Source organism: Haliotis rufescens, unplaced genomic scaffold, assembly GCF_023055435.1.
Source record: "Haliotis rufescens isolate VD_foot unplaced genomic scaffold, xgHalRufe1.0.p SCAF_9, whole genome shotgun sequence".
Classification (NCBI taxonomy): Eukaryota; Metazoa; Mollusca; class Gastropoda; order Lepetellida; family Haliotidae; genus Haliotis; species Haliotis rufescens.
This window is the reverse complement of record NW_025964383.1, coordinates 30871384-30896415: the sequence shown is the minus strand read 5'-3', so window position 1 is coordinate 30896415 and position 25032 is coordinate 30871384. Positions and strand designations below refer to the sequence as shown.

Below are 25032 nucleotides of genomic sequence, written 5' to 3'. Positions count from 1 at the left end.
TCTGCTTTTTGTCTTTGTTATGAGTGAGTGAATGAGTATGGTATTACGCCGCTCTTAGCAATAATCCAGGAATGTCAGGGCGGGGAACACCAGAAATAAGCTTCACACATTGTACCCATGTCGGGAATCGAACCCGAGTCTTTGGCATGTGGAGCGAACGCTTTAACAACTAGGCTACCCCACCGCCCCCATCAATATCTGAAGCTTATTAAGTTTATAAGTTAAACTTCTTTGTCAAATTCCCTTGTTTTGATTTGTCAATCCAAGCAGAGATTCCGAGTCATATGCATAAAGAAACAGACTAGCAAGGAGGGGAACACAATCGGCTCCCACGAGGAAGCCCCCCACCCCACCCTAAATGTCTCATCTCACACATATGTCACCAAAGAGGAAGTCTAGCATCCCACCAAATCTCAGGCGATACTTGCTCTTACCCCGAGAAACCACCCCGAAACCCCGAAGACCCCGAAGAGATGCAACATTCCGAATTAAACATTTTTTAACTTAAAAAAAGCATACTACTCTCGTACTTGGCTTGACCTTGCTTGATAAAACATCTTTTTTAGGGTTTCTAAAGGTAGATATTCTAAGAGCTAGCAGGCAAAGCAATATATACATTGAACGCCCGTCATGTTAAATCATAGACGATCAGGATATAGTTGACAGTTGATAAAATTATAAAGATAGTAAAGTAAAACCTTTCCATAAATACAAAGTGATATTACAGTTGCTCGTAATGATATAACTCGCCTCCTGGTCAACTACACTCGTTGGTGATATTACTGTCCACTGGCCTACTGCACTGTTGGGCCCTATTTCTGCTTACTTATAAACTACACTTGTAGGTGATATTACTGTCCACTGGCCTACTACACTGTTGGGCCATATTTCTGCTTACATATAAACTACTCTTGTAGGTGATATTGCTGTCCACTGGCCTATTATACTGTTGGGCCATATTTCTGCTTACATATAAACTACACTTGTAGGTGATATTACTGTCCACTGGCCTACTACACTGTTGGGCCATATTTCTGCTTACTTATAAACTACACTTGTAGGTGATATTACTGTCCACTGGCCTACTACACTGTTGGGTCATATTTCTGCTTACATATAAACTACACTTGTAGGTGATATTACTGTCCACTGGCCTACTACACTGTTGGGTCATATTTCTGCTTACATATAAACTACACTTGTAGGTGATATTACTGTCCACTGGCCTACTACACTGTTGGGCCATAGTTCTGCTTACTTAGAAACTACACTTGTAGGTGATATTACTGTCCACTGGCCTACTACACTGTTGGGCCATATTTCTGCTTACTTATAAACTACACTTGTAGGTGATATTACTGTCCACTGGCCTACTACACTGTTGGGTCATATTTCTGCTTACATATAAACTACACTTGTAGGTGATATTACTGTCCACTGGCCTACTACACTGTTGGGTCATATTTCTGCTTACATATAAACTACACTTGTAGGTGATATTACTGTCCACTGGCCTACTACACTGTTGGGCCATAGTTCTGCTTACTTATAAACTACACTTGTAGGTGATATTACTGTCCACTGGCCTACTACACTGTTGGGCCATATTTCTGCTTACATATAAACTACACTTGTAGGTGATATTACTGTCCACTGGCCTACTATACTGTTGGGCCATATTTCTGCTTACATATAAACTACACTTGTAGGTGATATTACTGTCCACTGGCCTACTACACTGTTGGGCCATATATCTGCTTACATTTAAACTACACTTGTAGGTGATTTTTAAGAAATACCCTCGTATTCCTGCCCACTGGTCAACTAAACTTAAACATGATATTGCCGTCTTTCACGTCAACTGCACTTCCAGAAAATATTCCCGCCTGCTCGTGCAAGGTTGAAATAAAGAACGGTGACTAAGGCATAAGCTGTGATAACCTATCACATCTAATGCCGAGGTCGAGGGCATTATTTCAGATACCATACGAGGTGTAAATAGAATTATAAGTGGAAAAGTCATATGTTACAAATAGTTTATAGAAAAAACGATGAAATTATTCGAAATGAAAACTTATTGAACTACTGTGACCTAAACATACGCTATATTTCTTTTCGACGTTAACGCTTCTCTTAAACGCAACAGATATTGATATACTGAACCGCAAAAGAAACGTCACCATGGATAGATATATGAGAAACCTTATATGTCCAAACACTGTAAACATACTTTAAGATATATTAAAAAGATGAAACTTGGCAAAACTGACCATCAAGGTGGAAATTAAAGTGTCAAATGTTCTTAAAGTGAAACACAACACTAGTCCCTAGGAAAATGGCATGACAAGACATTATCTCGAATGTCCGCCATGTGCATTGATGACAGCCGTGCAACGTCGATACATGGAATGGATCAGGCGGTTGATGAAGGCCATAGGCACTTGAGCCCACACTCTAAGGAACGCCTGACACAGTTCAGCTGCAGTTGTCGGCCTTGGTCGGACGTCATTCAGCCGTGTTTGAATCTCGCCCTGAGGTGCTCATGATCAATGGGATTTAAATCGGGACTGAGGGCAGGCCACTGCATGGTTCAGATGCCATTCTGCTGGAGGAAGTCTCTTGTTGCTCTCGCAGTGTGAGCACGGGCGTTATCATGGCTGCGGCGACGTGCCAAATGAGGTATGGCGTGTGGTCTCAAGACTTGATCAATGTACCGAGCTGCTGTGACACCATTGCCTCTCCTTGGACCGATGTTCTGGAAGACCACAGGGCCGACCCTCTGTGCAAGACCAATTCCAGCCAACACCATGATGCTCGGACCATCCCACGAGTCTCTCTCAACAACACAAGCATCCAAATAAAGTCCCCCACGGCGTGGCTAGACTCTGCTGTTAAGATACAGTAACGGCTCTCGTCTGAGAAGAGGACTCTTCCCCACTGGTGGCGCCAATGCTGGTGCTGTGTTGCCCACTGAAGACGGTCTCGGCGATGACATGGTGTCAGAATGGGTCCTCGGTGTGGCCGTTGACAGTGGAGGTGTCTGCTCGTCAATCGTCGACGTACGGTGTCCGCACTAATGTGCCGTTGGTGTGTCACCATGGTCTGTCGAGCAGTTTCAGCAGCAGTAACAAAGCGATCTTGAAGATGTTGTCGCACAATCTGACGATCCTGACGTCAGGTGGTCTTCCACTACGCGGTCGGTCACCTGTAGTGTTGGTGGTCTGGTACCGTTGCTGGAGCCTTTGACAAAACTTACCCAGATATATAAATGACAACTTTTCATGCAATGTTACTTGGGGGGACGTTTCTTTTGCGGTTCAGTATATAATACAAAAATAACACAAAAATCCCCCTACATGCATTTGTTATTCATACATGCTCACGTGATCGTTGTTGGAGCACATGTCATATCCAATATGATGGACTGTGACGAAGTTGAAGAGATTTTAGATATAGGTGAATTAATCGATAAACCAAAAGCCAACGAAACAAATGTTTTATTGTTATTTCGGAAAGTGTCTCTTTCGACTAAACGGCGAAACAATTTCAAACCCAACAAGTGGGCGATAAATAATACACATTCTTGGGCACTTAATACTCGTAGCAACCAACATATGGAATGTGAAACGGATAAAATCCAGTGTTTGAAAGTCCCGATAACCTTAAAATTGGCTATCTAAGTTATTTTCTGACCTTGTTTGACTTTCTTTGTTGGAGATAAAACTCCTCTTTTATTTATGGTTGATAATGTATATACTCTCACAGAATAACCACAAATATACAAGTGAATGCAATGAAAGCTCATTAAGGCAATACGCAGACGTTCAGCATCGCATACGCAGAAGAGGTTGACAACTGATTAAATGAAAAATAAAAACGTTGCATAAACACAAAGTGATATAACAGAAAGTTGCGCTAAATGATGTAAATCGCCTACTGTCAACTACACGGAGAAATGCCCGCCTACTGGCCCTACTGCACTAGTAGGTGATATTTCTGTTAACTTTAATATAATACTCAAAGATGATATTTCTGCCTATTTGCACAATATTCTCGTAGGTAATATTCCTGCCTGCTGATTAACAACACATTCAGGTCACATTCATGCCTACTGGTCTGAACTACACCAACAGGTGATCGTTTTGCCTGCTTCTGAAATACACCAGTTGATGATATTCCTTTCCTTTGGTAAACTACAATCGAAGGTGATAACCCTGCCTACAGGTCAATTGCACAGGTATGATGATATTCCTACATAAAAAGCAAACGTTTGTTATCGCGTAAAATAACGATCAAAGTTTCGAATAATCTTGGAGAAAATGAGAATAATTCGCGAATCATCTACGGGTAAATTGCGAATAATTCGCGAAATAATCAATCCGCGGATTTCTGCGAGAACTATATTTTGTTCTATGGCCCATAACAGAAATGAGTCTGTCACACAATCAACTCGTGAAAGGTCCTGGCTGTCCTCTCTTATTAAATCATGCTAAAGTCTAAATATGTGATTTTTATCCTGTGAATTAATTGCGGGTAATGTTTGATAAATTAACACCAGTTAACACCGGGATATTCCCGCCTTGATAATGTTGTCCGCAAATACTCTTTTTGACATCAATGTTTGATTTGTAATCAACTTGCATTGTGTTTACCAATCGGTAAATCTACATGTGTATGTACTTCTATATTGTGGTTTGACTAATACTGCCGTGTCGAAGGTGTTATCACTGATACATGCACTTTGGTAAACCAGATATTGGAGAGACACTCCAATCTGTGTGGCGACACAGTTGATAACAACATGAACTCCCACCAAGCTGATCGGTGCATATGCATTTGCATCATACACTTATACTTGATTTCCATGTTATCTATATTGAAATCAAATATTAACTATGTGTGTTTCTATGTGTATCACATGCCAGTTGTCATAAAGTTATAACAATAGAACTTGTACATTTAGACACGTTTTACATGTACTGTAGAGGGAACAGAAAGACGGCCAATTAGAGAACTGAATGTCTTGTATTTGTTTGTAATTAATGTTCTGTTTTCATCAATTTGTACATCCGAGTAGTTTCCGGCACCTTGATCTCCCCTTTTCTCCATATGTTTGGTCACGTGTAATTTTATAACTGATGTCTTGGCTATCTGTGTGATGATATGTCACATATTTCAAGATTTTCCTTGTGTTGATGTGTACCGTATGTTAAGGTACGTTCAAATGACTAGACGAACCAGAATTAAAATGAATCACATATAATTGTTTCAATATGCACAATTCTGGACAGGGTTAAACTGAATACTAAGATTTTGAAACAAGTGTCACACAGGAAAGAAACCCTGTTGCGTGTCATCTTCATACGAGGGTCTATTTGATATCAAGACTGGAGGGCCACAGGCCCATAGTACATGTATTGCATTGTATACGAGGAGAGGCAGTCCACGGTACAAGTAACTTTAAGTTACACATCATGAGCACAGTTTTTAGAGCCATGATTTTTTCATACATCACATTGTACCATTTTCGTGGTAATTGGTAACTTGTCATATTAAATATTTAACCAGTATGTTTTATTGCTATTTATGGGAAACAAATAACGATAAACGCTCACACTCTACATGCGCCATTACATTAATTTTGTTTGTTTGTTGTTTAACACCGCACTCGGCTGGATGATTGCGGTCTGTAAATAATCGAATCTGGACGAGAAAATCCAGTGATTGATATCATGAGCATCGATCCACGCAACTCGGATACGATGACATGCATCAACCTATTCAGCGAGCCTGACCACCTGATCCCGTTAGTCGCCTCTTACGACAAGCATGGGTTGCTGAAGACCTATTCTAACCCGGATCTTTACGGGTGTATTACATTTAATGTATATTAATTAAATCTTAAGAATGAGCACGGCCTTCTTCAATTTAATCGCTGTATTGTTGTTTCAATGATAAATAACTTAAAAAAAACCCAAATATTTATAAGAAGCATCTGTTTCTACTTTTTTTGGCCTCTGAAATACCACATTTTCCCATATTCCTGTCCCAAAGAATAACCATAATCCTTAATACAATCAAGAAAGGACGTTCTTCATATTCATTCACAGAAGGTATTTGAGACAAGTGGAATTAGTTACATGTGGATTCTCAAAAACGCAAAGGATTTGCTTGCCTTTTTGCAATCCCGGAAAGAACCAGGTCCACTTCTGTTAAAACATTTGATTTTGTAACTTTGTATAACACTATCCCAACCTAAGGCTTAACTTCATTCTTTGATCGATGGAGTTTTGTTACAAAACGTGGTGACCATAGATATAGTTACATATCTCTCTTCAGGTGTTCAGGTCATTTTGCCAAAAATGAAAGCAAATGCTATCGGTAGTTCATTGAGAAACAATATGCGAAATGCTTGAATTCATCATTGATAACATCTATGTAACATTTGGAGGAAAGACATCTTTGCAAGAAGTAAGTACCCCTATGGGCACCAATTTCACTGATCTGTTTCTTTATGCATAAGAATCAGAATTTCTAGCCCGATTGGCGACGTCAAAACAAGGTACATGTATTTTGGCCATTAAAGGTACAATTGAGAATGCTCTTTCTAGATTTCAAACAGCGTCATGCAACTGTGGCTCAGAAGTTGTTTGATCAAGGTTTTAACATTCAATGCCTCAGTAAAGCTTTTAAAAAGTTTTACGGTAGACATATGGCGGACATTTGCAAATTTAAGTCGGCAGTGACGAAAGTTCTGTCAGACGCAATTCCCTATTTTGCCTTGTGCCATATGTTCACCTTTTCGCGAACACTGGGTAGCATCACTATTTGAAAGTGATTCACAAACGCTTGCTCACGATATAGTCGGAATCGTAAATCGACTCTGTTTGGGGAAGAGATGTCTAATGAATATGGAGCGTATTTGTCGCTTTCATTTTATTGCAAGTGTATACCTTTACTGAACACAATAACCTTAGTATTACCTTTATTTAACTTTCTTCTAGTTATTATGATATAATTTTAATTCATTTAATCTTTGTAGTTATTTTACTGAATTTGAGGGCATAATATTATCAGCAAAGAGTTCGGCAAGTTTACTAATCAAGAATGAGACGAGAAACTCACTTACATGAATCTCTATTTATGTAACATTATTTCAAACTCATGCTTTAATATCTTGATAAGTATTATAGAATTTTCATTTTCTTAGTTATCCTGTGAAAACGAAATAAAATCCATAGTTTACTACAACATACTGTATAAAATGTTTTTGGAGAAAAAAATGCTCTTATTATCAAGAGACCCGTGAAGATGAGGGGTAGAATAGATCTTCAGCAACCCCTGCTTGCCGTAAAAGGCGATTTTGCTTGTCGCAAGAAGCGACTAACGGGATCGGTGGTCAGGCGCTATCATCGATCCCAATTGTGTGGATTGATGCTCATGATATTAATCACTGGATTGCCTAGTCCAGACTCGATTATCTACAGACCGCCGTCATAAAGCTGGAATATTGCTGAGTGCGGTGTTAAACAACAAACCAACCAACTTATAGTTCAGACAAAAATATCATTTTTTTATTTATGGTAGAAATAAAACATAGCATTTTGCAGGAGGTGCAAGAGTGTTATGCCTATGTAATATATTCACATAATTTGATGGTTCTTTTTGAGTATGCTAATAATTACACAAAGTGTCTTTTCTTTTTAAGAATATGATGTTTCCAGAATTGAATTGGAGAATGTCTCTAACTAAGGAAGTAAGATGACAAGAGAATATTTCCTGGTGTCGAGTCATCATTTCCTGAATACTTATCGTCGTTCATAAGAATAGCATATGATATGTCTTCTCTTGATAATGGTAAATCCAGCATATCACTGGCAAGAGCGAAAACATCTTCTTATTGATTTCACTGAAAATCAAATACTAAATACTAAATACAGTTTTAAAGATTCAGTCAAATTTTTTTATATCATTATCATTTTCATTTTGTTTACAAATATATTTGTATACCTTTCTGGCTGCAATATGGCAAGATAACGACTCTCCATCTTTGAAGTCTCAGGGAACTATTTGTGAGTATGGGGTATGAACAGCAGAAAATGCATACCTTTTCGCGAACACTTTGTGTCATGGCTGATTTTGAGTGATCCATTCGTGAAATATTCACCAACATTCCCCTCTCACGCCCAATGAAATCCTTTCTGCAGATAATCGAGACTGATTATCCTCAGGCGTTGACGTTTTCTGTAAGAATAGCACATCGAGTATAGTTTCATAACTCACAACCCCTGCTTTAATTTACTATGTTGTAAACAGCACGTGCAAGAAATGCTTTCGATGACATGTAGGGTGAAAGGCAATCTTATCAGTTAATGCATTACCTTGTCACACTAAGATTCCGTTGATTCTCCTTATGAGTACTATGTGCACGTGTACGTACCCCGTCGATTTATTGCTGGTGTATTTCCTAACCTGGCATATATCCATATCAACTCACTGACTCGGCATTAAAAAATATCTTGTCTCTGCAAATAATAACAACAAATCATTATGATTCAGTCTTATGAAGAAAGAAGATGTTTGCCTCAAAATATACAATGTTGGAAAGTGATTTTTAAAAAAATGTATTATTATATTAAAAACGTCTGGTTGTCAGCTGAAGCTGAAACATATCTAGTCTCCATTAAAAATTCCCAGGTGAGTAATATATATTACTAACTACGACATTTGTTTTAGTGTATAAACTGCATGCGTATATATGAATACAGGGTATATCTGCCTCTGTCCGTAAGCATCATACGGGTATGTGTATGGCTGCCTACGTTAGTGTATGTGTTATATGTATGTGTGAACATATGTGTGTGTGTATGTATAGATAGATAGACCCGGGGTAGCATAGATCTTCAGCAACTCATTCTTGCCGTAAAAGGCGACCAAGCTTGTCGAAAGAGGCGACTAACTGGATCGGGTGGTCAGGCTCGCTGAAGCTTCAGGCTTGAAGCATGTCATCGATCCCTATTGCGTGGATCGATGTTAATTATGTCAATCACTGGATTGTCTGGTCCAGACTCGATTATTTACACACCGCCGTCATAGAGCTGGAATATTGCTGAGTGCGGCGTAAAACAACCAACCAACCAAATCTCTCTCTCTCTCTCTCTCTCTCTCTCTCTCTCTCTCTCTCTCTCTCTCTCTCTCTCTGTATGTATGTATGTATGTATGTATGTATGTATGTATGTATGTATGTATGTATGTATGTATGTATGTATGTATGTATGTATGTATGTATGTATGTATGGTAGCCTAGTGGTTAAAGCGTTCGCTCGTCACGCCGTAGACCCAGGTTCGATTCCCGACATGGGTACAATATGTGAAGCCCATTTCTGGTGTCCCCCGCCGTGATATTGCTAGAATATTGCTAAAAACGGCGTAAAAACATATTCACTCACTATGTATGTATATGTGTAGTATGTGTATTTATGCATGTATGTACATGTTTATATGTGTATGTATGTGTAATTCTATATGTGGTCTTGCATGTGTATTTGTGCTTGTGGTTTTTTGTTTTTATATGACTTTGTATATACAAGTAAAATGTGTTCACGTAGGAATTTCATGTATGTTTATGTTCTTCTTGCAAACATAATGTTAAAAAAAACATCTTTATGTTTCTAATATAAATATATTTCTCTTTGTTACTTTGAAATGAAGATCTGACTTCGAATACGCACACACACACACACACACACACACACACACACACACACACACACACACACACACACACACACACACACACACACACACACACACACACACACACACACACACACACACACACACACAATATTACAGCGTTTTTCATTCTCACCTCGATCAGCAGATTGCTTATGAAAGACATTTATCGATAGCATCATAAATTCCCCTTTGCAGATTACAATAGCTTGATGGGTTGATATTTACTTACGTCACGAGATCTGACTTGGTTTTAGTATTCCCGCCTACTGGTCAACTACATTTGAAGGTTGTATATATGCTCACTGTTCAACAACACATGCCTTCCTGCCTTCTTGTCGACTACACATGAAGTTGATATTCCTGCCTACTGGTCCACTACACATGGAGTTGATATTCCTGCCTACTGGCCCACTACACATGGAGTTGATATTCCTGCCTACTGGTCCACTACACATGGAGTTGATATTCCTGCCTACTGGTCCACTACACATTAAGTTGATATTCCTGCCCACTGGTCCACTACACATGAAGTTGATATTCCTGCCCACTGGTCCACTACACATGAAGTTGATATTCCTGCCTACTGGTCAACTACACATGAAGTTTGATATTCCTGCCCACTGGTCCACTACACATGAAGTTGATATTCCTGCCCACTGGTCCACTACACATGAAGTTGATATTCCTGCCCACTGGTCCACTACACATGGAGTTGATATTCCTGCCCACTGGTCCACTACACATGGAGTTGATATTCCTGCCCACTGGTCCACTACACATGAAGTTGATATTCCTGCCCACTGGTCCACTACACATGAAGTTGATATTCCTGCCCACTGGTCCACTACACATGAAGTTGATATTCCTGCCCACTGGTCCACTACACATGAAGTTGATATTCCTGCCTACTGGTCCACTACACATGGAGTTGATATTCCTGCCCACTGGCCCACTACACATGGAGTTGATATTCCTGCCCACTGGGCCACTACACATGAAGTTGATATTCCTGCCTACTGGTCCACTACACATGAAGTTGATATTCCTGCCTACTGGTCCACTACACATGAAGTTGATATTCCTGCCCACTGGTCCACTACACATGGAGTTGATATTCCTGCCTACTGGTCCACTACACATGCAGTTGATATTCCTGCCCACTGGTCCACTACACATGAAGTTGATATTCCTGCCCACTGGTCCACTACACATGGAGTTGATATTCCTGCCTACTGGTCGACTACACATGAAGTTGATATTCCTGCCTACTGGTCCACTACACATGGAGTTGATTATCCTGCCCACTGGCCCACTACACATGGAGTTGATATTCCTGCCCACTGGTCCACTACACATGAAGTTGATATTCCTGCCTTCTGGTCCACTACACATGAAGTTGATATTCCTGCCCACTGGTCCACTACACATGAAGTTGATATTCCTGCCCACTGGTCCACTACACATGGAGTTGATATTCCTGCCTACTGGTCCACTACACATGAAGTTGATATTCCTGCCCACTGGTCCACTACACATGAAGTTGATATTCCTGCCCACTGGTCCACTACACATGGAGTTGATATTCCTGCCTACTGGCCCAATACCCATGGAGTTGATATTCCTGCCTACTTGTCCACTACACATGAAGTTGATATTCCTGCCCACTGGTCCACTACACATGGAGTTGATATTCCTGCCTACTGGTCCACTACACATGGAGTTGATATTCCTGCCTACTGGTCCACTACACATGGAGTTGATATTCCTGCCTACTGGTCCCCCACAATTGTAGTAGGCAGATATATACACTTACTGGTCAACTACACTTGCAAGAGATATACATGCCTACTCGTCAACTACACTTGTAGGTGCTATAGGGATAATGTAAGTGAAATCAACGCCTACTGGTAGTTTATTTGTGGTCAACACATACTGGTAAATGACATTTGCTGAGAAGCAGAATTGTCGCTATTCCTTTCAATATTTCAGAAGGACTCATCTCCCTTTCGATCGAAAAACAACACCTTCGGTCGACTCGACCCTTTCTCTGTCTCGTTCTATCTGCCTCACAGCAGAGACTTGGGTGCAGCAAAGAATGTTGACTTTAGACCCTTGTTATCTCTCTTTGTCTGTCCCTGAAGGAGGATTTAACCTTGTTAAACAAGGACAGGATGCGACACTAGCTTCGAGACAATGATAACTGGGCCGCTTAGGTTATCAGTGAATTGATTAACTGCTGACACATGTGTCCTGTATAATATGATTTGGTTGTCGTTTTGCTTAAAGTCGAGGGTAACTAATACCACTCGATACAACTAAAAACAGAAAATACAGAGCATTCAATATTTATAGAGAGAGTATAGTTTTTCGCTTTTAGCACTATTCCAGAAATATCACGACGGGGGTCACCAGAAAAGGGCTTCACACAAAATACAACGTTTGTCCGGTGATGTCATATCCGTTGCTAGTAATCTACCAAACACTATACAGAAACGCTGATCGTCTGCAAGTCAACTCTCCACTGTGACTTCAGGTCAACTCAGATCATTAACTCTCGGGAGTTTCCTGACATTTTAACAGTAAAAATATTCGAGATTGGTTGTTTTCACCCTGGATCATATTTGTTCATGTTACGTCTCGTGCCACTCTGTTCCCCGGCTTTATTTCCGTCACCGCTCGTCAATCTCCGGCTGTCGTCGTGATGCAGCGTAAGTGTATTCTGTGTTAGAGAATTAATGACCTGACTATTTCATTCTCTTGTGATCTAATGACACTCTCAAACCAAGTAATGACTTGATATTTGTTATCTCTAATATGTTCGCTACCATATTCCTGTCTTGAAAATGTTTTTTTTGTATTTATGATTTGCAATCATTAGCGGAATTTATATCTGTATTCAGATATTTGACATGTATTTACGGTCATGTTTGCCTACATCAATAATAATTGTACATAGCTTGTTGTGAATCTTTGTCATTTGTCACAAGTGCACTTCTGCATTTAACCTACTGCGTTTCCATTTGTGGGACCAGAGGAATCAACTCACGAGGTCACGGGTTTACCTGTCAAAATCTGCAAGTTGCAGACGATCTTCTGCAGAGAGAATAGGTCCATGTGTTTCGGTAGGAGCTTTGGGTGCTTCTTCGACTTCTGCCATATTAACGTGTCAAAAGCGTTAAACCCTATACTTCAAATTATGCTACAAATAGTGCAACGAGATCCCTAACTGTCTAAATTTCGGCCATTGTTGTCGCACTGACCTAATTCTGGAAACATCCAATGAAAAAGGTTTTATCAAACTTTTGACCAATCAAAATGAATGTAATAACACGACCATCAAAGGTATATACAAAACGATCTAAGAATAAAACGAAATAGCACGCAAGCGAAGCAACTGTTAAGATTTGCGCATATGATGAGATAACAGTACAATGTAACTTATTTTAATGATACTTGGAATGGACAATATATTAATTATATCTTTACTTAAAAGTCAATTACCTTTTTTAAACGAAATTGTAACGTTACCTCTTAACGCATACTACTAAACATTTTAAAGGGGCTATTCTGGAGTTTCCAGTTGTGGGATTAATCTGACTGGGTAATTAAGTAAAGTGTCGATTGAAACAGCGAATACAGTGTACTAAGTAAGGAAAGGATGAACAACTACTTTATTACATTAATAAGTAAGGGCGACGTTTCGTTATCAAGCAAGTGACGGTGTTAGACCCTACACCGAAACGTCGCTCTTAATTGTAATAATGAAGTTGTTCATCCATAAATCCTATCCTTACTTAGTACTCCAACTTCTAAATGCCTATCAAAGAAGAATACAGTGTAGTATGAAAGGTTGTCGAGACATGTTTGTTTTCATCATAATGATAGCACGGATAAACAGATTGACAGTAGTAACAACGCATGTGGTCTGACGTTGATAAATGAATAATTTGCATACTCGTATATGCAAGGGGCCAACGTATGGTTCCTGTAGGAAGTGACAACTTGGAGACGATGGCTTGCGGTATATATAGTTTTACTTTATACATTAAGATATATATACATACAAAAGACACCCTGTGCCAGGTCAGCACATAGTGGTAGTGGTTGTTGTAAAGGTGCCCTTGAGAACCTAGCCTAGCCCTAGCTGGGCTAAGGGTAAGACCTTTCTTTTCTCCTTCTTTTCAGTCTCTCTGGACCAAGGCTTATATAGCCAAGGTGACCTGACATTTAGTAAGTAATAAATATAAATGTAAACAGTAATTCATCAGTGACATACTTGCACATCTCGTTCAGGATGGCAGACGGTCGATGTACACAAAAATGGGGATTAACAATTAGGATAAGCATCTTATAAATAGCAGCAATTAAGTGTTTCAAGGCATATAGATGTCATTGATGCCTTTGAAATTAAATGTTCTTCAGACAATGGGTGTCGTAAATCAGTCGCTATGACAGTAGCATAATTGTGAGACCAATCAGTCTGCACGTTAAACATAATCCATGACTGTATAAATATTCAGTTATTATTACCAGTCTAGATTATGAAAACAAGCAACCCAAGCTAGCTATGTCCCACATGACATAAGGACCAGAAAAAAATTGTTTGTCAGATTTTATTATTATTTTTAACGCACATTCGGTATATAATGACAAACTTATTTTAAACACATATTCGGTATTTAATGGCAAACTTGTGACATTTGTCGCAATATTGAGACTCACCGGGGATAGAGGCAACATTACTTTTTCGGAGTTGAGTACTCACTTTTAAATAAGGAATGCTATCAATCGCAAACTATTGGATGTGACGAAATATGCTTATTAAATGTGAATTCGTAACCAGCACTATTCATGTTACGGATTGTGCATTTACTATTTGGAAATGTTGCATATTAAATAATCCCGCTATTACGATTTCATCATAACCATGTATATTTCCGATGGTGATTTATTGTATTCTAATTCAATAAAATACACATTGTGTAGGTGTTTGTTAAGAAGTATATTCGAGTTTAATTCATTTGATTTACGGCTGTAGGTAAATTCGTAACCAAACTAATTCGTATCCATGAAGAATTCGTAGCCAATCCCAACTCGTAGACAATATTCACGGTGAACTCGTAGATAAAACAAACAAAATTGGGAACTAGATCACAACGGCGACATAGAAGCGCATATTGTCTTTCAAAGAAAATGCTCCGAAACATACACGAAACTTGTACCCAATGAAGGAAATGACCCAACGAACCATATGCCACTTGTTGAGGTAAGACTTCAATATTCCAATCAGTATTAACGACATTGATAACATTAATTATTATTTAATTCCAATTTTTAAAACAAGTGTCTACGAATTCACCCCGGTGTGTCTACGAATTCAATGTAAATTGTGTCTACGAGTTGGCGCATCCGCATCCCTTTATAAACACACCGTCTTTATGTTGCAATAGCCTGCAGGCCTGCTTGTTTTTTCTAACATTGGATTGAGAAGAGAGTGAACAGGAGGTACTGTAACCAAATAATACTATCAATTAGGGGTGAAACAATACAGCAAGATCACGATATGATACGTTTCGCATCACGTATATTTACGTGGACAATATTTCACGTGGAAACGTCTTGACTATAAATATTTTACATCAGGTAACCAAAGAAGAGCTAGCTGCAGACACATGCTGGTAGCGCCTATTTATATTATTAAACTTGAAAAGCCTTTCACAAAACATTTTGTAATATTTTCCTGGCAAAAACCCTTGGGTTGGGGTGGCGGTCATTAAAGGATTATTTTTTTCAGCAAGTGCATTTTCTTGTATTGACACAGAAAAAAATTATTTAACCATATCGTTGCATGAAAACCTCACGATGCGCCGATTTATCGTTTCACCCCTACTGTCAATGTTGGGGAACTGTAACATGGTTTATTATATGTATTGACTTGTTTTTTAGGTTCCTTAAAATGTAACACATATTTTAGTAAATCTCTATGAGAATTCCTGGTGACGTTAGGTATCGAGACTTCAGTAGCCAGGGTTGACAGACTGGTCAGTTTTAAGTGACTTACCTGACTGCATGTCAGCATGCAGGGATGGTGTGGATTGTGAGCCATGCTTTCAGTCAATGGTTTGCCAGGTCCAGATGTAATTATTTACAGTCATCGTGATAGGTCTGGAATATTGCTGACTGCAGCGTTACACACGTTCACCCATTCACAAATCTATTGATGATGGTAGATAGCTCAGTAATTCCACTTACTCGTTGAAGGATTCACTTAAATTTCTCATGCTTTCAGTCACTGGTGTTCTGGCCCAGATTTGATTATTGTCTGACTGCTACCTAAATAACATTTATTTACTCGATGAAGGCGTCACTTGAATTTCTCATGCTTTCAGAATATTCAGTCACTGGTTTCCTGGTCCAGATTTGATTATTGTCTAACTGCTACCTAAAATAACATTCATTTACTTGTTGAGGACATCACTTGAATTTCTCATGCTTTCCGTCACTGGTTTTCTGGTCCAGATTTGATTATTGTCTAACTGCTACCAAATATAACATTTATTTACTTGTTGAGGACATCACTTGAATTTCTCATGCTTTCAGTCACTGGTTTCCTGGTCCAGACTTGATTATGGTCTAACTGCTACCTAAAATAACATTCATTTACTTGTTGAGGACATCACTTGAATTTCTCATGCTTTCCGTCACTGGTTTTCTGGTCCAGATTTGATTATTGTCTAACTGCTACCAAATATAACATTTATTTACTTGTTGAGGACATCACTTGAATTTCTCATGCTTTCAGTCACTGGTTTCCTGGTCCAGATTTGATTATTGTCTAACTGCTACCTAAAATAACATTCATTTACTTGTTGAGGACATCACTGGAGTTTCCCATGCTTTCAGTCACTGGTTTCCTGGTCCAGATTTGATTATTGTCTAACTGCTACCTAAAATAACGTTCATTTACTTGTTGAGGACATCATTTGAATTTCTCATGCTTTCAGTCACTGGTTTCCTGGTCCAGATTTGATTATTGTCTAACTGATACCTAAAATAACACTCATTTATTTGTTGAGGACATCACTTGAATTTCTTATGGTTTCAGTCACTGGTTTTCTGGTCCAGATTTGATTATTGTCTAACTGCTACCTAAAATAACATTCATTTACTTGTTGAGGACATCATTGGAATTTCTCATGCTTTCAGTCACTGGTATCCTGGTCCAGATTTGATTATTGTCTGACTGCTAACTAAAATAACATTCATTTACTTGTTGAGGACATCACTTGAATTTCTCATGCTTTCAGTCACTGGTTTTCGGGTCCAGATTTGATCATTGTCTAACTGCTACCTAAAATAACATTCATTTACTTGTTGAGGACATCACTTGAATTTCTCATGCTTTCAGTCACTGGTTTTCTGGTCCAGATTTGATCATTGTCTAACTGCTACCTAAAATAACATTCATTTACTTGTTGAGGACATCACTTGAATTTCTCATGCTTTCAGTCACTGGTATCCTGGTCCAGATTTGATCATTGTCTAACTGCTAACTAAAATAACATTCATTTACTTGTTGAGGACATCACTTGAATTTCTCATGCTTTCAGTCACTGGTTTTCTGGTCCAGATTTGATCATTGTCTAACTGCTACCTAAAATAACATTCATTTACTTGTTGAGGACATCACTTGAATTTCTCATGCTTTCAGTCACTGGTATCCTGGTCCAGATTTGATCATTGTCTAACTGCTAACTAAAATAACATTCATTTACTTGTTGAGGACATCACTTGAATTTCTTATGCTTTCAGTCACTGGTATCTTGGTCCAGATTTGATCATTGTCTAACTGCTACCTAAAATAACATTCATTTACTTGTTGAGGACATCACTTGAATTTCTCATGCTTTCAGTCACTGGTATCCTGGTCCAGATTTGATCACTGTCTAACTGCTAACTAAAATAACATTCATTTACTTGTTGAGGACATCACTTGAATTTCTCATGCTTTCAGTCACTGGTATACTGGTCCAGATTTGATCATTGTCTAACTGCTAACTAAAATAACATTCATTTACTTGTTGAGGACATCACTTGAATTTCTCATGCTTTCAGTCACTGGTATCCTGGTCCAGATTTGATCATTGTCTAACTGCTACCTAAAATAACATTCATTTACTTGTTGAGGACATCACTTGAATTTCTCATGCTTTCAGTCACTGGTTTTCTGGTCCAGATTTGATCATTGTCTAACTGCTACCTAAAATAACATTCATTTACTTGTTGAGGACATCAATGGAATTTCTCATGCTTTCAGTCACTGGTATCCTGGTCCAGATTTGATCATTGTCTAACTGCTTACTAAAATAACATTCATTTACTTGTTGAGGACATCACTTGAATTTCTCATGCTTTCAGTCACTGGTTTTCTGGTCCAGATTTGATCATTGTCTAACTGCTACCTAAAATAACATTCATTTACTTGTTGAGGACATCACTTGAATTTCTCTTGCTTTCAGTCACTGGTTTCCTGGTCCAGGTTTGATCATTGTCTAACTGCTACCTAAAATAACATTCATTTACTTGTTGAGGACATCACTTGAATTTCTCTTGCTTTCAGTCACTGGTTTCCTGGTCCAGATTTGATCATTGTCTAACTGCTACCTAAAATAACATTCATTTACTTGTTGAGGACATCAATGGAATTTCTCATGCTTTTATTCATTGCTTTTCTGGTCCAGATTTGATTATTGTCTAACTGCTACCTAAAATAACATTCATTTACTTGTTGAGGACATCACTTGAATTTCTCATGCTTTCAGTCACTGGTTTTCGGGTCCAGATTTGATTATTGTCTGACTGCTACCTAAAATAACATTTATTTACTTGTTTAGGACATCACTTGAATTGCTCATGCTTTCAGTCACTGGTTTTCTGGTCCAGATTTGATTATTGTCTCACTGTTCATCTTTCAGGTTAGCTGGGTTCCTGTTCATCAAAGTAGGAAAAACAGCAGCTGCATCACTCGGGACAACCATCCTGCTTGTACAGGTAACCATAGTAACAATATTAAATTACATCCTGCAGGCTAGGATCACATACCTCTTCACGTGGATATCATTTGGGGGTTCTAGGATAGAATAGATTAATACATTGCAGTGATTACTGTAAAAGTTCAGTCTTAGTAAAATTGGATTGTAGCAAAGTGTTACCTGGCTGATTGTGTGTAACTTGAGGGCATGAATGAATGTTCATGCTATCAACCACTGGGCCAGATTCATATATATATAGCTGTAGTAGCATTGCCATCAGTGGCATACACATCCAATCGTACGGCTGACCAGTGTTTCTATAATTGTGTTACAGCTCGCTCAACATCAAGGCTACATCCGTGTCAACTGGAACAAGGTTGAACAAGGTGTGAACCGGGCCAAGAAAGAACTCCATAAAGAAGCCAACAGACGGTATCCTGGGATCTTACAAAATGTACGACAGATATGTAACCAAGTGCACATTTCAACCATTTGTCAGTTGACATGTTGCGGTTGTTGATGTACAGACCTACCTGCTTATAGTGCCACCTTTTGTCCAGCAGACAATATGGCATTGTAACCAGTGTGGCATTATACCAAGGGTGGCCTTGTAACCAGTGTGGCATTATAACAAGGATAGCATGACCAGGATGGCATTATGACCAGGGTGGCGTTGTAACCAGGGTGGCATTATGACCAGGGTGGCATTGTCAGCAGGGTGACATTATAACCAGGATGGTATTATAACCAGGAAGGCACAACCAGGGTGGCATTATAACCAGGGTGACATTATGACCAGGGTGGCATTGTCAGCAGGGTGGCATTATAACCAGGATGGCATTATAACCAGGGTGGCATTATGACCAGGGTGGCATTGTCAGCAGGGTGGCATTATAACCAGGATGGCACAACCAGGGTGGCGTTGTAACCAGGGTGGCATTATGACCAGGGTAGCATTATGACCAGGAGGGTATTGTCAGCAGGGTGACATTATAACCAGGATGGTATTATAACCAGGAAGGCACAACCAGGTTGGCATTATAACCAGGGTGGCATTATGACCAGGGTGGCATTGTACCAAGGGTGGCATTATAACCAGGATGGCACAACCAGGGTGGCATTATGACCAGGGTAGCATTATGACCAGGGTGGCATTTTTAGCAGGGTGACATTATAACCAGGATGGTATTATAACCAGGAAGGCACAACCAGGGTGGCATTATAACCAGGGTGGCATTATGAACAGGGTGTCATTATGACAAGGGTGGCATTGTCAGCAGGGTGGCATTATAACCAGGATGGCACAACCAGGGTGGCATTATAACCAGGGTGGCATTATGACCAGGGTGGCATTATGACAAGGGTGGCATTGTCAGCAGGGTGGCATTATGACCAGGATGGTATTATAATCAGGGTGGTATTATAACCAGGGTCGCACAACCAGGGTGGCATTATTACCAGGGTTAATGTTCTGAATTCGTCACACTCACATACTTGTTTTTAGCTATGTTGAACACCCGTGAAGATCTGGTTCAGAATAGGTCTTCAGTTACCCATGCTTGCCGCAAAAAGGCGACTATGCTTTCTGTAAGAGGCGACTAACGGGATCGGGTGGCCATGCTCGCTGATGCATGTCATTGTATCCCAATTGGGTAGAACAATGTTCCTTGTCTGATCCAGACCACAACTGGTCGGTGGCTAGTGATGTGTTTAAGTAGCCCCCTTTCATCAAACATTGGCATAACACGGGTAAAATGGCCGCAGCTGGTCGGTGGCTAGTGATGGGTTTTTTTTAAGTTTAGTGCACTCAGAGAAAAGTGCTGATGGGGAATGGTAAATTTTTGCATGAAAGCAACATATTTTCTAGAAGACTGTTAATTTTGTATTGTGAAGTAATGATTCACCGATCATAAATATGTTTTTTTTGTTATTCCAGGCAAAGAAATTTGTGCAACAGAATGTCTTACTTGCTGGATCCTTTGCTGGCGGCTTTTTCTTCGGCATAGCTTTCTGAGTGCCTTGAGTGACATAGTAACTGTATCCTGGCATGATGTGATGTGTGATACAGAGGACAGTGTGTGATATTAACAGTGTGGTGCCTCTGTTTGGGGACCACGGGAATCGTTGACTCAAAGACATTTGGCGTTTGGGAGCAACTGAGGGATGATGTACCAAATTTTCTACCCTTGTCTGTCCATACACAGCCTTGAGTTTTCTTGATCTGACAAAAAAGCTTGGACAGACATCACACCGACCTGTTTCTAAACTGAATATCTGTATGACCCTGTACCTAGAAAATGGAATTCAGTTGATGTTCAAGAGAATTAAGTTTATCTGGTAATTAGGGTTTAGTCATTAATCAGGCTGGTCAGTGCTTGTAGATCCATCTGGCATGGACATACAGACATACTTTTCAATACTTTGTGCATACACTATAAACCTAGAAAGTTTATCATGTACCTTGAAATTAAATTCTTAACTTTACCATGTGTTTGTTGCAAGAGGCGACAAACGGGATTGTGTCGTCACCCTCGCCTTGGTTGATACATGTCATTGTATCCCACTTGTGTGGGTTGATGCTCATGATGTCAATAACTCGATTGTCTGGTCCAGAGTTGATTATTTATAAACTGCAGTCCCAGAGCTGGAATATTGCTGAGTGTGGCGTTAAACAACAAACAAACAAAACGTAACAGCAGATGACAGAAACTAAATTTTGAGTTATTCCCCCTAGATCTATTTCATTTGGAAAATATCATGAATATCTGGAGAAAGGCGTCTTACATCATAATGCAAGATTGCATGTTTAAACTACCATGTGTTTACTAAAATACACTATAAGTTATAGCAGGATCAAGAGCGGATTTTATACATCCCTCGTTAGGTTTATACCACTTGCCTCCAGCTTGTTGTATAAAACTTCATGCAGGACGCTGAGAAATTTATTTCCCTCGCAGGGGGGATACATCGTATTTTATCAAGATCATGTGCACAATCAGATCTCAACGTTCTGACATGAAGGTATGATTATACTAAATATATTATCTTCTATCTTTGTCTGCTGCTGTATTATTATTATTACTTTGTCAACAGTAAAAAAAGCAAAGTGGGTAGGATGATAGTCATATACTTGAAGCCAACCATTGTTGAATGATGGATAGATTGAACAGCTGGCAAACAGATGCACCCACAAAGAATGAATGCTGTTGATGTTTCAGTATTAGATGATTTCTACTTCCTGGTTTTGGTTGTGTCTTGTTTATATACCTGGTATATTGTTTCCTTTGATCATGTTGATGAGTATCACTATGACATGGACTCATGATATAATGGTGGACATGTTGAATGATTGTTGGATGCATGTTGAATTATTCTCAACAAAATTTCATATTTTATTTATTTTTGTTCTGCTGACCTCAGCTTTTTCTCTGTAATGTCGGCTATAAGAAATACAGTGATACGTGTAATGCTGTTCTCTTGGTGGTAAGACTCTCGGTGTTCTTGTCTTCTTGTAATCTAAAAAGAAATCTGAACTTCATGCATGTCCCATGCTCTAAAAAAACTTTGAATGAGTACGTGGTGAGTGTGTTTGGGTGAATGACACTTTGAAACGTATTTCCGCTATAACATATCTTTTCAGCTTAATGTATGTGGAAAATGATGCAGACCTAAAATACTGACCACTATCATGACAAAGGACCAATATCAAACCTGGGACTCAAACCCATGATCATTGAATCCAGGCATGCCTAAGGGAAGCAACTCTGCACAGGTATTTGGTGACGGATGACTGGAACACGGGTGTCACCTTCGAAGGGTTGAATGACATGAATCAGTTTGTGTGGAATGTACCACAGGTGATACTAAGCTGTGGGTGTCTAAGTGAATTTCAGGATGTAGTCAGTGATACAGATTCGTCTTTCGTGATCATGAAGTTATTTGCAATGTATATAAATGGTACCAGTGTTAAATGGTAAGGCTAGGTATGTGAGTTGAGACTACCACATATTTGATCAGTATTTAAGTTATGTTACAGCATATACGCTACTGTTAACTGTATATCTTTTAGCTGTAAATTATTTTGAATGGATATGAATGATGACAAAAAGGCAAATGTCTATTACTTGCTGTGTTAATTATGGAATTTAACTTCTGATTTACATCTTTTGACAACTTTCCCATTTTCATGGAAACTTTCTAAAACTATGGGACAGGTAAATACTTCTTTCCTTCACTGAAATGCCATGACAGGCTTTGCATTGTGTTCCTGTGTAAGACATGTACACAATGATGCTGGCATCAGATTAGCTGTTTCAGCCAGAACCTTGTTATTGCGATTTGAAACCTCTGACTTTATCAGAGTCAATTGTCCACCAAACTTGTGGTGGAATAATCAGTTCACTTTAACAGTGAGCATGTTGCTGCTGAGTAATATGTGCTATTTGTGTGAGCGTGACGTCTACTTTTCCAAGATAATTGAGATTCATTTTGTGTCTAGTCAGAAAGCAGATATGCACAACTACACGGATGTTTACAAAAGTCCATGATTTCTGTTAACAATTGTTTGTACTTTTCCCGCCACACTTTTCATTATGAAGAAAGTGCTGATGTCCAAATGAAAAAATAGTTTCATGTTTTACTTGGACATTGCAGGTTGAATAATCTTGAACCGGTTACTCGATCCCTTATATTCCTTGTCGAGGTCAATGGTGCTCATATCTGGGCTTGATGATTCTTTTCTTTCTGTTTAAATGTGTGTTTGAAGTAATATGTAGAATGTCTTGCTTCTTGAAGACAGTGAATTGAACGCATGTCCTGTGCAGGTATTTCAGTGCTTTAGGTCTGCAAGGTCGGCCCCATTTGCTGTTCCTGTGTCATGTAAAGTGTGCATGTTGACAATATAACAAATAGAGTGCAATGTCTTTTTCAACATATTTTACACAGAATGGTTTGTATGCTGATTTTGCTTACATGGGAGTAAATAAAACAATATACAATACCTTCAACAAGTGTGTGTTTCATCATTATCATTAACATGCATAGATGCATACATCCTCACTCTTGGGAGAAAATAGTAGGTGCGAATTATACATTGTGATAACACGCTTCTGTGGGCATAGTATCAGTATTCTCTGATAATATAGTAGGGAAGTGTAACAGGTTGTGTTAACATGGATCTGTAGGCACACCGTCAGTAATCTTTGATAATATTATAGGTAGATCTTGGATAGAATAGGTCATCAGGAACCCATTCTTGCTAGAAAGGCGACAATGCTTGTCATAAGAGACGACCATTGGGATCGGATGGTCTGTCTCGCTGACTTGGTGATGCATCAGAAGGTTAGATACATTGAGATAACATGGATCTCTATGCATACGAGACCCGTGAAGATCCGGGGTATAATAGGTCTTAAGCAACCCATGCTTGCTGTAAAAGGTGACTCATGATGTCAATAACTGGATTGACTGGTCCAGATTCGATTATTTACAGACCTCTGTCATAGAGCTGGAATATTGCTGAGTGCGGCGTTAAAAAACAAACAAAACATGACAGCAGATGACAGCAGCTAAAATGGGAGTTACTACCCTTAGATCTATTTCATTTGGAAAATATAAATATCTTGAGAAAGGCGCCTTACATTGTAATGTGATATTCTTACATTAGAGTGCGAGATGCAAAGTGTAAATTGCAACAGTTCGACAATTCAAGCAGTGAACATAGGAAATGTACCTTTCATATTAGAAGAGTGCATTGAAAAAAATGTGTCTCGGTCAATCAGTATCAGAAGGTTAGATACATTGAGATAACATGGATCTCTATGCATACGAGACCCGTGAAGATCCGGGGTATAATAGCTCTTCAGCAACCCATGCTTGCTGTAAAAGACGACTCATGATGTCAATCACTGGAAAGTCTGGTCCTGACTGGATTAGTTACAGACCACTGTCATATAGCCGGAATATTGCTGAGTGCCACGTTAAGCAACAAAGCAACCAACCAACTGTGCATACGATCAATAAGTTATGATAATACATTAGGTATGTACGGCTCATCCTGCTATTATCGACCAATATGCATATATATTTATGGGTTATACTGTCAATTTTGAGCATCAAATTCAAGTTCTTTGGATTTTGAGCCAACACGATCATGATTCTTGTGTGATTTATCAGGATGAAGGTTGCAGAATGCTACACTTGATACATCTATGTGCTGTCAATTTTGAGCATCAAATTAAAATCAATAAAAATATACAAAGTA

The 25032-nt window shown here is 39.1% G+C and overlaps 1 protein-coding gene and 1 long non-coding RNA gene across 3 annotated transcripts in view; one reads left to right on the top strand and one right to left on the bottom strand.

Annotated features, from left to right (window-relative positions):
• The window catches only part of LOC125377395, an 82779-nt gene that overhangs the window by 32312 nt on the left and 25435 nt on the right, over positions 1 to 25032 (bottom strand). The gene's annotated exons all lie outside the window — the stretch shown is intronic.
• Positions 18689 to 21628, top strand: LOC124151401. Its single transcript, XR_007219549.1, has 3 exons — positions 18689 to 18789; positions 19105 to 19224; positions 20707 to 21628. It is a non-coding gene; the product is annotated as an uncharacterized LOC124151401 (long non-coding RNA).